The sequence below is a fragment of the Aquarana catesbeiana genome, linkage group LG01 (genome assembly GCF_042186555.1).
Source record: "Aquarana catesbeiana isolate 2022-GZ linkage group LG01, ASM4218655v1, whole genome shotgun sequence".
NCBI classification, from domain to species: domain Eukaryota; kingdom Metazoa; phylum Chordata; class Amphibia; order Anura; family Ranidae; genus Aquarana; species Aquarana catesbeiana.
The window spans coordinates 421,919,210-421,930,596 of NC_133324.1; the positions used below are offsets into that span (position 1 = coordinate 421,919,210).

The window sequence follows — 11,387 nt, forward strand, 5'->3', positions numbered from 1 at the left end:
ATTGTTTTATTCAAAAAAGTGAATTTTTTCCAAAAGAAAGTGCGCTTATAAGACCGCTGCACAAATACAGTGCAATAAAAAGTATTTCAACGACCACCATTTTATTCTCTAGGGTGTTAGAAAAAAAAAAAAAAAAACATACATAATGTTTGGGGGTTCTAAGTAATTTTCCAGCAAAAAAACATGTAAACACCTAAAATCCAAAACGAGGCTGGTCCTTAAGTGGTTAAAGTGGAAATTTAGACAGATTATTAAGTCCTGCTAGATGATTTCAGGCTGGCACTTTTTGCAGGTATAGCTATGTAAAGCTTTAAAAATAAGTGCCTATACTGTTAAAAAAAAACGGTAATACACGGTCTTACCCTGCTCAGTTGCTCTCCATTTTTAGGCACCGAATCTGTAGAGGCCGATCTGCTGAAAGCCTTTAAACCACTTCAATACCAGGCACTTAAACACCTTCCTGCCCAGGCCAATTTTCAGCTTTCAGCGCTGTCGCAATTTGAATGACAATTGCGCGGTCATGCTACACTGTACTCAAACAAATTTTTTATCATTTTGTTCCCACAAATAGAGCTTTCTTTTGGTGGTATTTGATCACCTCTGCAATTTTAATTTTTTGCGCAACAAATAAAAAAAGACCGAAAACTTTGAAAAAAAAAAAACAAGTTTTTCTTTATCTCTGTTACATTTTTTGTAAATAAGTACGTTTTCTTCTTCAATGAGGGGCACCGATGAGCACTGATAGGTGGCACTCGTAGGCGGCATGGCTGGGCATCCCTGTTTTGTAATGTGCCACAGAGGTGCCAGTCAGTGCCCATTTGTGGGCACTGATTGGCATATTTTTTCACATGTGGATGGCCATGGGGGATGTACCTGGCCATCCACATGCTGGGTGCTTCCCTGGTGGTCTAGTGTGGGCATCTGAGGGGGGGGGCTGCGCTGATAATCAACGCAGACCCCCCCCCATCAGGAGAGCCGCCAATCGGCTCTCCTCGTGTCTGTCAGTCGCGAGTGAGGAAAAGCCGACCAACGGCTCTTCCTGTTTTCATCGTGATCAGCCGTGTCCAATTGGCGGCTGTTATCCTGAAAGACGTCATATGACGCCCAGTCAGGATAACTCGGCCACCCCGCGGCTGTCATTCTGTTATAGGCCGGGCGGGAAGTGGTTAAGCAGAATTAAACCCTCCTATCCTTTACAGCCAAGAAAGCTGCTTATGTTTAAGCTGCCATGATGCTGCACATGTGATCACTTATGACACCAACCATTTCATAGTTTGACAGTTTGGTTGAGGACACAAGCAAATGTGACAGTTAGCCACTCCAGGAATGTATGTTTTTTGGAATCGTTAAATTGATAGGTTTAGTTCTGCTGTTCAGGGGCTCTGAGCTTTAGCAAAATGACAGCCACCAGCAAGAAAAAAAGGAAGCAATGCTGGAGACAATTTGCACACACTAATTTTGGTAGCATTATTAATATGGAATGTATGTTCCTTGCTAAAGAATATTTTTTTTATCAAGTTGTTATGGGTAAGGTTTCCACTTTAAAGAGGTTTGAGTCATCCAGTGACGGCTGGTGCTTAAAATTTTTGGGGGGCGTAAACAAACTGAAAGATTCTGGAAAAAAAAAAAAAAAAAAAAAAAAAAAAAAACCTCAAATGCAGCCACAGTGCCCCATATCAAATGCTGCCAGTGTGCCCCCCCCGTCCGCACTTACCCTGTCTCGGTGGGACAGCTCCTCAATAGCTTCTCCCGTCCTGTTATAATTGGACGCCTGATAGGTGTCCAATTACAGCGCCTGACGTTTCAGCCAATCAGGTGACAGGTAGATCAGAGCACCCGATTGGCAGAGAGGCGGTTTAGTGTTAGGAAAGTGAATATTCATTCGCTTTTCTAACACAACTGAGTGACCTGCGATCGCCCAGCGTGGCACTCACAGGTCACCTTTTTTGACGCCTATGGCTCTAATCAGGTGCTTCGAACCCCCCCAATTCAGGCACCTGAATAGGGGGTGGCAGCGGCGGTCACACTTAGATTCATGCAATGCATGGATCTATTGGTGTTAGAGGGGATGGCAGGAGAGAGGGGGTGGTGCCCGTGTGCCCTATCATCCCTATAAGTGTTGTATCTGCAAGAGCTTGTTCTTTTGAAAAAAACTTACTGGCTGAATCACCAGATGAAAATAGAATAAGAGAAAGCCATCACATCTAAGAATTGGTATGCTGCAATAACAAATGTTTTCTTTTGGATTTAGTACTGCTTTAAAGCTGTAGTAAACCCCAGTTGGGGGGGGGGGGGCTGCAATGCAAAATGTCAATGTGCTAGTATGCATAGTATACTAGCACATTATGAGAGACTTACCTTACAAGGAAGCCCTCCAGCACCATACTGTCAGCGCTGAGAGGGCCGACATCTTCCTTTCCGAGTTTGCGTCCTCCGGCTACATGAGTGGCTGGGGGGTGCGATGACTTCTCTCCCGTAGGAGTCGTTTATGGCACCGTATGCTGAACCTTCAGAGCACATGCGCTGGTAACATCACCGGTTGCATACACTCTGAATATCTTCTAAATAGTGCAAGTTTAGGAGATATAAAAACTGTACCTACAGGTAAGCTTTACTATAGGCTTGCCTGTAGGTACAGGTGGTAGTACAGAGTTTACTACCACGTTAACCACTTCCTGCCCAGCATATAACAGAATGATGTGCACAAAGTGGTTACGTCATATGACGTCCAACAGGATAAGCCACGATCACACGCCAGTGGGGGTGCGCAGTGCGGCGATCACTGGTGTGGTGTATCACCGATCTCGGTGAAAAGCCTCTGACATTACCATGTGATCAGCTGTATCCAAACACAGAGTAAACAGGAAGAGCCGTGTACTGGCTTTTCCGCCACTCACGCTGACAGACACAAGTAGAGGAGAGCCGATCGGCTGCTCTCCTGACAGGGGAGGGAGGGGGTTTGCGCTGATTATCAGGAATGAAGGACTCACCACTCCAGGAGGATAAATTAGTGCCTGATAGGAATGTCCAACCAAATGCTAGCCCTGGCCCGCCTCCGTGGGTAGGTAAAGGAAGAAATGGCTGCACATCAATTGAAATCCACAATGCTGTTAATTGATCACCAAAATGACAAAGGACACCAACACACAGGTCTTGTAGACGCATTTCACACAGTACAGTTGTGCACAACTGTACTGTGTGAAACACATCTACAAAACCTGTGTGTTGGTGTCCTTTGATGTCATCTTGGTGATTAACATTTTGGATTTCAAATCGATGTGCAGCCATTTCTTCCTTTATCAGCTGATTATCAGTGCAGCCCCCCACCCCCAGGCTGCCCATCCAGGGCCACCAGGGATGCCAATCAGTGCCCATTAGAGGTGCCAGTGCCCAGCAGTAATGCCTGCCAGTTCCACCTATCAGTGCTGCATATTAGTGCCGCCTCACCAGTGCAGCCTCATCTGCACCCACCAGTGCAGGAGAAAAACTTATTTATTTACAAAATTTTATAAGAAAAAAATTAATAAAATCTAAATTTTTGGTTTTCTTTTTATTTGTTTAGCAAATGAAAAGATAAAACCCAGTGGTGATCAAATGCCACCAAAAGAAAGCTCCATTTGTGGGAATAAAATGATAAAAATGTCATTGGGCTACAGTGTAGCATGACTGCGCAATTGTCATTAAAAGTGCAACAGCGTTGAAATCTGAAACTTGTCCTGGGCAGGAGGGGGGGGGGAGTGTCCAGTATTGAAGTGGTTAAGTTGATGTGCACGTGATCCTTCCATGGAAAGTGAAAACGAAGCAGAACATCTGGCCATGTTATACCCTGTATAGTTGATGTGTTACTGTATAGAGAGAGCATGGGCTGAAGGAAACAACACACACTAGAAGACACGGAAACGTTGTGCTTGCCGTTATGAGCCTTCAGGCAGGTCTGCAATGTTTAAATGCCTCCCACTCCCCCTTCTCTCACACAGAAACATGGAGCGAGGAGGCTGCAGAGAGGCGGTGCGTGCTCACACAACACACACCGCTCAGGCTCCCCCTCCCTCCCTCGATGCTAATTCCATTCCCCTCACACGTCCAATAAAAAAAAACATACAATCCGCGCCCAACGGGAACATGCTCGTCACATTTATTACCACACTCGCTGTACGGAGAAAACATGATGCGTAGGAGGACACAGCAACTACTGCGTGGTGTCAGCCCCACAGTCTGCATGCACCGCACACCTTCCACAGTCCCCTGAGCACCTATTACACATACGCTTCTTACCTGCTCGTCTTATTACTGCAGCCTAAACGGAGCGCACAGCCTACTGATCCTTCTCCCGCCAGCAACCAGCTTAGCTCCCCCCACTCTACAGATCCCTCACAAACTGGGCGGGCGGAGCTACAACGGAGTTGTTGAGAGGCGGGAAATGACGTCAGGCGAGGGGTGTAGGCGGGAAGCTGAGTGAGCTGGGGATGAGGTGATGGGCAAACCTCGGCAATACAGGAATCTAGTCCTGTATAATAATAATAATACATAATAAAGCGCTAAATGCAAAACAAGGTTCTTACAACAAGCTGGTGGACACTGGAATGTTGGGTTAGAACATAACTACACCTAACTATACACCTAACCAGGGGCGTTGCTAGGTCTACAAAAGATCTAGGGCTAGAGCCCATAGCAGCGTAGTAAAGAAAGCCATACACATGTATATACAGAGCCCCCCACTTACATCAGGGTCCCCGGAGAGACCCCCTCCTTACATCAGGGTCTCCAGAGAGCCTCCCCCTTTGCATCAGGGTCCCCAGAGAGCCTCCCCCTTAAATCAGGGTCCCCAGAGAGCCTCCCCCTTACATCAGGCTCCCCAGAGAACCTCCCACTTACATCAGGCTCCCCAGAGAGCCTCCCCTCCCCTTGGGGACCACTGCAGAGACTCGGGGCTATAGCCCTAAAAGCCACCCCCTAGCGACGCCACTGCACCTAACCTAGTGTATGCAGCCACCTAAGCTAGGAAAACCATACCTCCCAACAATTTGAGATGGGAATAAGGTACACCTACTAATAACTATATATGTAGGCACAGGACACCCCCCCCTGCCACACCCCCTTAAAGGAGAATTAACCAAAAAAAGGTTAATTAAATCCACAAGTGCTTTTTTTTTTACTACTACTATTTCTTTATATTGGCTTCTAAAATTTGCAAATGCAGCAATTTAGAATTTGGATGAAAGGTTTAGCACTGGGGAACACTTTTTGAAAGAGAAAAAGTGAATTTTTATAGATCAGACCAAAATGAGGGGAAAAGAGGGACAGAGGGACATTGCTCCAAATCAGGGACAGTCCCTCTAAATCAGGGACAGTTGGGAGGTATGGAAAACTCCAGGTGTATCAAGGAATCAGAAACCCCCTTTTTCCCCCCCAAGGCAAGGTCCATCTACCCATGTCTGCTTCTGTTCCTTTTTTTCATCCATTTTTTAGTCTGTGTTATACGCCTGTTTTCACATGCAGCACATGAAAATGCCTAATTTTTGCACACATAGGTGTCCATTTATCAGGCAGCGGAAAATACCCGCTGCTGAGTTCTCTGGCATTCTCAGAGGAGATCACTCTCCTCTGCTTTCCTGTGCCTGTTTGACTAGTTTACACTTGCTTTTAAACGTGTTTTCGGACATGCTTTGTTAAAGCTCTCTGAACGCCAGTCAAATCTCTTGTCACTAAATATAATGGTTAGCTTACAGTCCTGTTTACACCTTGCTTTTGCTTGGTGCCTTGGTGGGCTTCGATGAGGCTTCGGTGGGGCTTCGATAAGTCGTTGGTGGGGCTTCGATGAGCCTTTGGTGGGGCTTTAATGAGCCTTTGGTGGGGCATCAATGAGGCTTTGGTGGGGCTTCAATGAGGCTTCGATGAGGCTTCGGTGGGGCTTCGATAAGTCTTTGGTGGGGCTTCGATGAGCCTTTGGTGGGGCTTCAATGAAGCTTCGGTGGGGCTTCAATGAGGCTTCGGTGGGGCTTCAATGAGGCTTCGGTGGGGCTTCAATTAGGCTTCGGTGGGGCTTCAAGTGAACTTTTCCATAGACTTCTATGGAGGCTTTTAAGACACTTTGAAGCACCACTAAAGCTACATGTGTATAATTTTTAAAGCAAAGCAAAAGCAGGGTGTAAACAGGACTGTAAGCTAACCATTTTATTTAGTGACAGGAGCTTTGACTAGCGTTCAGAGAGCTTTATCAAAGCCTGTCCGAAGCCTTGTTTTGAAGCAAGTGTAAAGTAGCCGTTAATGTGTGTTGAAGCCGAAGCAAGTGTAAATGAGCCCTTTTATGAATCAGTGTAGATTGCTTCTCCTTTTGAGGAGTGAAGTGATCTTCAAATGCTTCAAACTGTAGTGAACACCTCCTGGTACTGTAATCTTGCGAGATTACAGTGCCAGAAAATCAGTGAAATGCTCTGGTGTCCATTTATTAAGCAGCAGTAAATTACCATGGGGAAAGATAGGGGGGAAGGGCTATGGCAGATGATATGAAAGTTCCTATGTTACAAACAACCATTGGAAATGGTACTATTTGTACCAAAATAAAAAATATGGAACATACGTTTGCAAAATGTGACAATAAATTACAGTGTTTGTTCACCAATGCCAGAAGTCTGCCAAGCAAAATAGGTGAGTTGGAAGATCTGGTGCACGAGGAGAACTATGATCTAATTGGTATTGCTGCACCTTGGCTTCATTCTTCTCATGACTGGGCTGTTTATATTCCTGGCTATACTCTCTTTCAGAAAGACAGGGTAAAACAGAGGGGTGGTGGTGTCTCTATGTGAGAAGTGATCTCAAAGCGAGTGTGAAAGAGGACCTAGTTGATGGAGAGTGTGATGAGTCTGAAGCATTATGGGTGGAACTGTACATGGGTGTGCTTACTGCAATGGTTGGCATTGGAGTTTGATATAGACCTCCCAGTGTTATGCCGCGTACACACGATCGGACATTCCGACAACAAAATCCTGGATTTATTTCCGACAGATGTTGGCACAAACTTGTCTTGCATACATAGTCGCACAAATGTTGTCGGAAATTCCGAACGTCAAGAACGCGGTGATGTACAACACATATGACAAGCCGAGAAAAATGAAGAAATGCGTGGAATTTTGTGCGTCGGAATTGTGTACACGCAATCGGAATTTCCAACAACGGATTTTGTTGTCGGAAAATTCGAGAACCAGCTCTCAATTTTTTGTTGTTGGTAATTCCGACAACAAATGGAGCCTACACACAGTCAGAATTTCCGACAACAAGCTCACATTGAACATTTATTGTCGGAAAGTCTGACCGTGTGTACGCGGCATTAGTGAGGAGGTGGAGAGTTTAATAAGACCACATAGATAAGTTCTTGCTGGAAAAAAATATTTTAAGCAGCAGACAGCATGGGTTCATGAAAGACAGAAGTTGTCAAACAAACCTGATTTCTTATTATGAGGAGGTAAGTAAAACCTTGGACAGAGGGGTGACGGTGGACGTGGTATACTTGGATTTTGCAGAAGCATTTGACACAGTTCCCCACACACGGGTTATGTGTAAGGTAAAGTCTACAGGCTTGGAAAGATCAATTTATAAATGGATAGAATACTGGTTAAAAGACAGGATTCAGAGAGTAGGGGTAATGCTTCTTACTCTAAATGGTCTAAGGTAATCAGTGGTGTACCCCAAGATTCAGTACTGGGACCCTTACGTTTTAATATCTTTATAAATAATATAGGGCAGGGCTCAAAATTTCAAGTCCTGAGCTACTAGCCAGGACTTAAAGCGGGGGTCCACCTATCTATCGTTTTTTTTTTTTTTTGGAGTTCATTCACAAACTTTTCTTCTCATGATTATCTACTCACATGTTCTGTGTAATAAGTCCGCCTGTGTCCGATTTCGTTGTAAAGAATAACTTACAAAATTCACTGAAGGCGGTTTCCATCTTCATTGAGGGCATTTGAAGCCCACAAGCATTTCCTGGATGCGGTGAATGCTGTGCTCCCAGCATTCACCGAGATGTTGTGATGACGCTGTTGCACAATGCATGCTGGGAAGCCTGAGACTAGCTCCCAGGGGACTTTGGGAGGTCTGGGAGAGGCTAGAAACACGCCTACTCCCATGGGAGGAAAACCAGGAAGTGCTAAGAAGATTAGAAAAAAAAAGGTAATTACGGCAATTTAAATTTTTTTACACAGCATGTCAGCATCTAGGCAAGGAAGAGAATGCATAGAGATAATGTTCAAAATTTGGGTGGAACCCCGCTTTAAGAGTTACTCATCACCTGTTGCCCCACCCAAACCCTACCCTGCCCCGCCCGCTAAACACACCCTTGTAAATGACCTCTACCTCCAACGCCTCCCACAGTACACCTCTACATTCAATGCCTCCCCTCTCCATCACACCTATGTTTTCAATCTCTTCTCCCCCTAGCACACCTCTACCTATAATTCCCCTTCCTAGTATGTCTCTGCCTCCAATGCCTCCCTTTGTGTGTTTAACGACCCCCCCAGCACACCTCGTCTTCCAACCTCCCCTCACCAGCACACCTATGCCTCCAATTCCGCCCCTCCCCCCATTCTATCATACCAATGCCTCAAATTCAACCCCCACTCCCCCTAATCTATCATAGCTATGCCTCCAATTCCACTCCCCCCAATCTATCATATTGTATGATAGATTGGGGGGAGGGGGGCAGAATTGGAGGCATAGGTATGATAGATTGGGGGAGGGGGGTGGAATTGGTGGCATAGGTATGATAGAATGGGGGGAGGGAGGGTGGAATTGGAGGCATAGGTATGATGGGGGGGGGGGTGATTCAGAGATTCAGCCCTATGCCCCCAATTAACCCCCCAATCCATTATACCTATGCCTCCAATTCCGCCCTCCCTCTCCCCATTCTATCATACATGCCTCCAATTAACATCCCCCCCCCCCAATCCAGTACATATGTGCTCTCAATCCCCCCTTACTCCCAGCAAACTTTTTGTTCAATCCCCCATTATACCAATGCCTCCAGAACATCACAGCACAGTGTCACATGCCATTCTCCTGCAGGCTGCAGCCACGGGGTTCAGCCATCGCTGCACTACTTAGATGTGTGGGAGGTGGAGAGGGGCGGTCCCAGGCGACTGGTAAACTTGTTGCAAAGCTCTGCTGATAGCCTGTGCAGTGCGGGGATGTGTGGGAGGTGGAGAGGGGCGGTCCCAATCGGCGCCGGCTGGTACACTTCTTCTGTGCAAAGCTCGCACTGCGAGCCTGTGCGGGGCGGAGATGTGTGGTCCCAGGCAGCTGTAGAATGCATATTGAACTGGCCGCACTGCAAGTGTGTGCACGGCAGGGGGGCACTGGATACATGCCCGATGCAGCACAGCCCTGTCCGTACTCGCACTCCTCATCATTTCGCTCGCCAAATGCGAGCAGGCGAGTGGAATTTTTGAGGGCTGATATAGGGTCTGGGATTAAAAGTACCATTTCTGTCTTTGCAGATGACATTAAGCTATGCAGTGGAATAACGTCCTTACAGGATGTCTCCAATTTACTAGACATGTGCGCCGTCAATACATTTGTTTCGTTCCGTTTCGTATTGGAATGAATTCGTATTTCATAATTCGTGTCCGAAATTTCGTACGAAATATGAATTTTCGTTAGGTTCATTAACTTTTCATAACAATTATGAATGTTAGTTATGATGAATTTATCATTATGAGGGGTTCCCACCATCCCTGTGCTGTGCTGACTTCCTGGGTTTTTAACTTTTAGGTTTGTTAACTTTTCGTAACAATTACGAATGTTCGTTAGGAATTTGGATCCGAAATTCGTAAACGAAATTTCGTATATTGTACAAAATTTGGAAGCATAGCAATTCGTATTTCGGATCCTCCCGAATGTACGAATTTACGGAAATTTGTACGAATTTTCGATTCATACGAAACTAATCGCACATGTCTACAATTTACAAGCCAACCTCAATGCACTGTCTAATTGGGCAACTAAGTGGCAAATTAGGTTTAACCGCAGGTTGACCAGCCGCCGCAGTTATACTGTGGCAACATGGCTCGGCTGCATGAATCGCCGTCATGTTACGTCAGTAACATAGATGGCCACTAGGGGGAGCTCCCACGCCCTGCTCGCCCACGGAGCCGATGCGAGTGCCCTGCAGTCACGCAGAACCGGGATCTGTGCAGGGGCGGACCCAGGGGGGGGGCAACGGGGCAATTGCCAACTCCGAGAATTCGGGTGAGTGAGTGGGCCGGCAGGCATCGCCCGGGTGAGAGAGCCGGCTCCACGGCTGAGAGCACGGGTGGCTCCGAGTCCGTTGGTGAGAGACAGCGACAGACAGGTGAACAGCTGTGCGGCGCCGTCTCATGACAGTGTTTGACTGTAAGTGGGCTGCTGGCCAATCAGGGATACGGCGGGCGGGGGAGCAGAGAGATGACATCATCTCTCACCGCCCGGCGCCCGCCCTGCATCCCTGCAGTTCCACTCTCGCTGTGCAGTGTGCAGGCAGCCGCGGCAGCAGAGAGATTACATCACCTCTCTGCTGCTTGACTGGTAATCTGCTGCCTGACACTGGGACACAGCAAGACAGAGACAATTATAGCAGGCAAGTGACAATCCGCAACGTGTGGCATGGGACGTGGCAAGTGACAATCTGCAACGTGTGGCAAGGGACGTGGCAAGTGACAATCAGCAAAGTGTGACAAGTGACAATCTGCAACATGGGACGTGGCAAGTGACAATCTGCAACGTGTGGCATGGGACGTGGCAAGTGACAATTCACAACGTGTGGCAAGTGACATTCTGCAACGTGTGGCAAGGGACGTGGCAAGTGACAATCTGCATCTGGTGACAGGCGACGTGACAAGTGACAATCCGCAACGTGTGGCATGGGACATGGCAAGTGACGTGGCAAGTAACAATCTGCAACGTGTGGCATGGGACGTGGCAGGTGACAATCCGCAACGTGTGGCATGGGACGTGGCAAGTGACGTGGCAAGTGACAATCTGCAACGTGTGGCAAGGGACGTGGCAAGTGACAATCTGCATCTGGTGACAGGTGACGTGGCAAGTGACAATCTGCATCTGGTGACAGGCGACGTGGCAAGTGACAATCCGCAAGGTGTGGCAGGTGACAGTGGCAAGTGACACGCTCGGGGCTCCCACTGATTCTGTATTATGGTGAGTTGAACCATTTCATTTTTTATAACAATGTAATTATAGTAATAATGCGCTTCAATCATCCTGACACCATAACAACCATGGTGCCATGATGATTGAAGCGCTAACACCAGGCATTTCCCCGATAAATTTACCCCAAAAAAACGTATTTTCTGGCAGTGCCCCTCCCGAGACTAGGCTCTGGATCCGCCCCTGGATCTGTGTGT

The 11,387-nt window shown here is 47.0% G+C and overlaps 1 protein-coding gene across 1 annotated transcript in view; it reads right to left on the bottom strand.

The window, feature by feature from the left end:
• PSIP1 (PC4 and SRSF1 interacting protein 1) overlaps positions 1-4,419 on the bottom strand; it is a 179,837-nt gene extending 175,418 nt beyond the window's left edge. Inside the window, exon 1 of the mRNA XM_073635722.1 lies at positions 4,276-4,419. The gene's annotated coding sequence lies outside the window, so the exon portion shown is untranslated. The remainder of the gene's footprint in view (positions 1-4,275) is intronic.
• Positions 4,420-11,387: the final 6,968 nt, after the last annotated feature.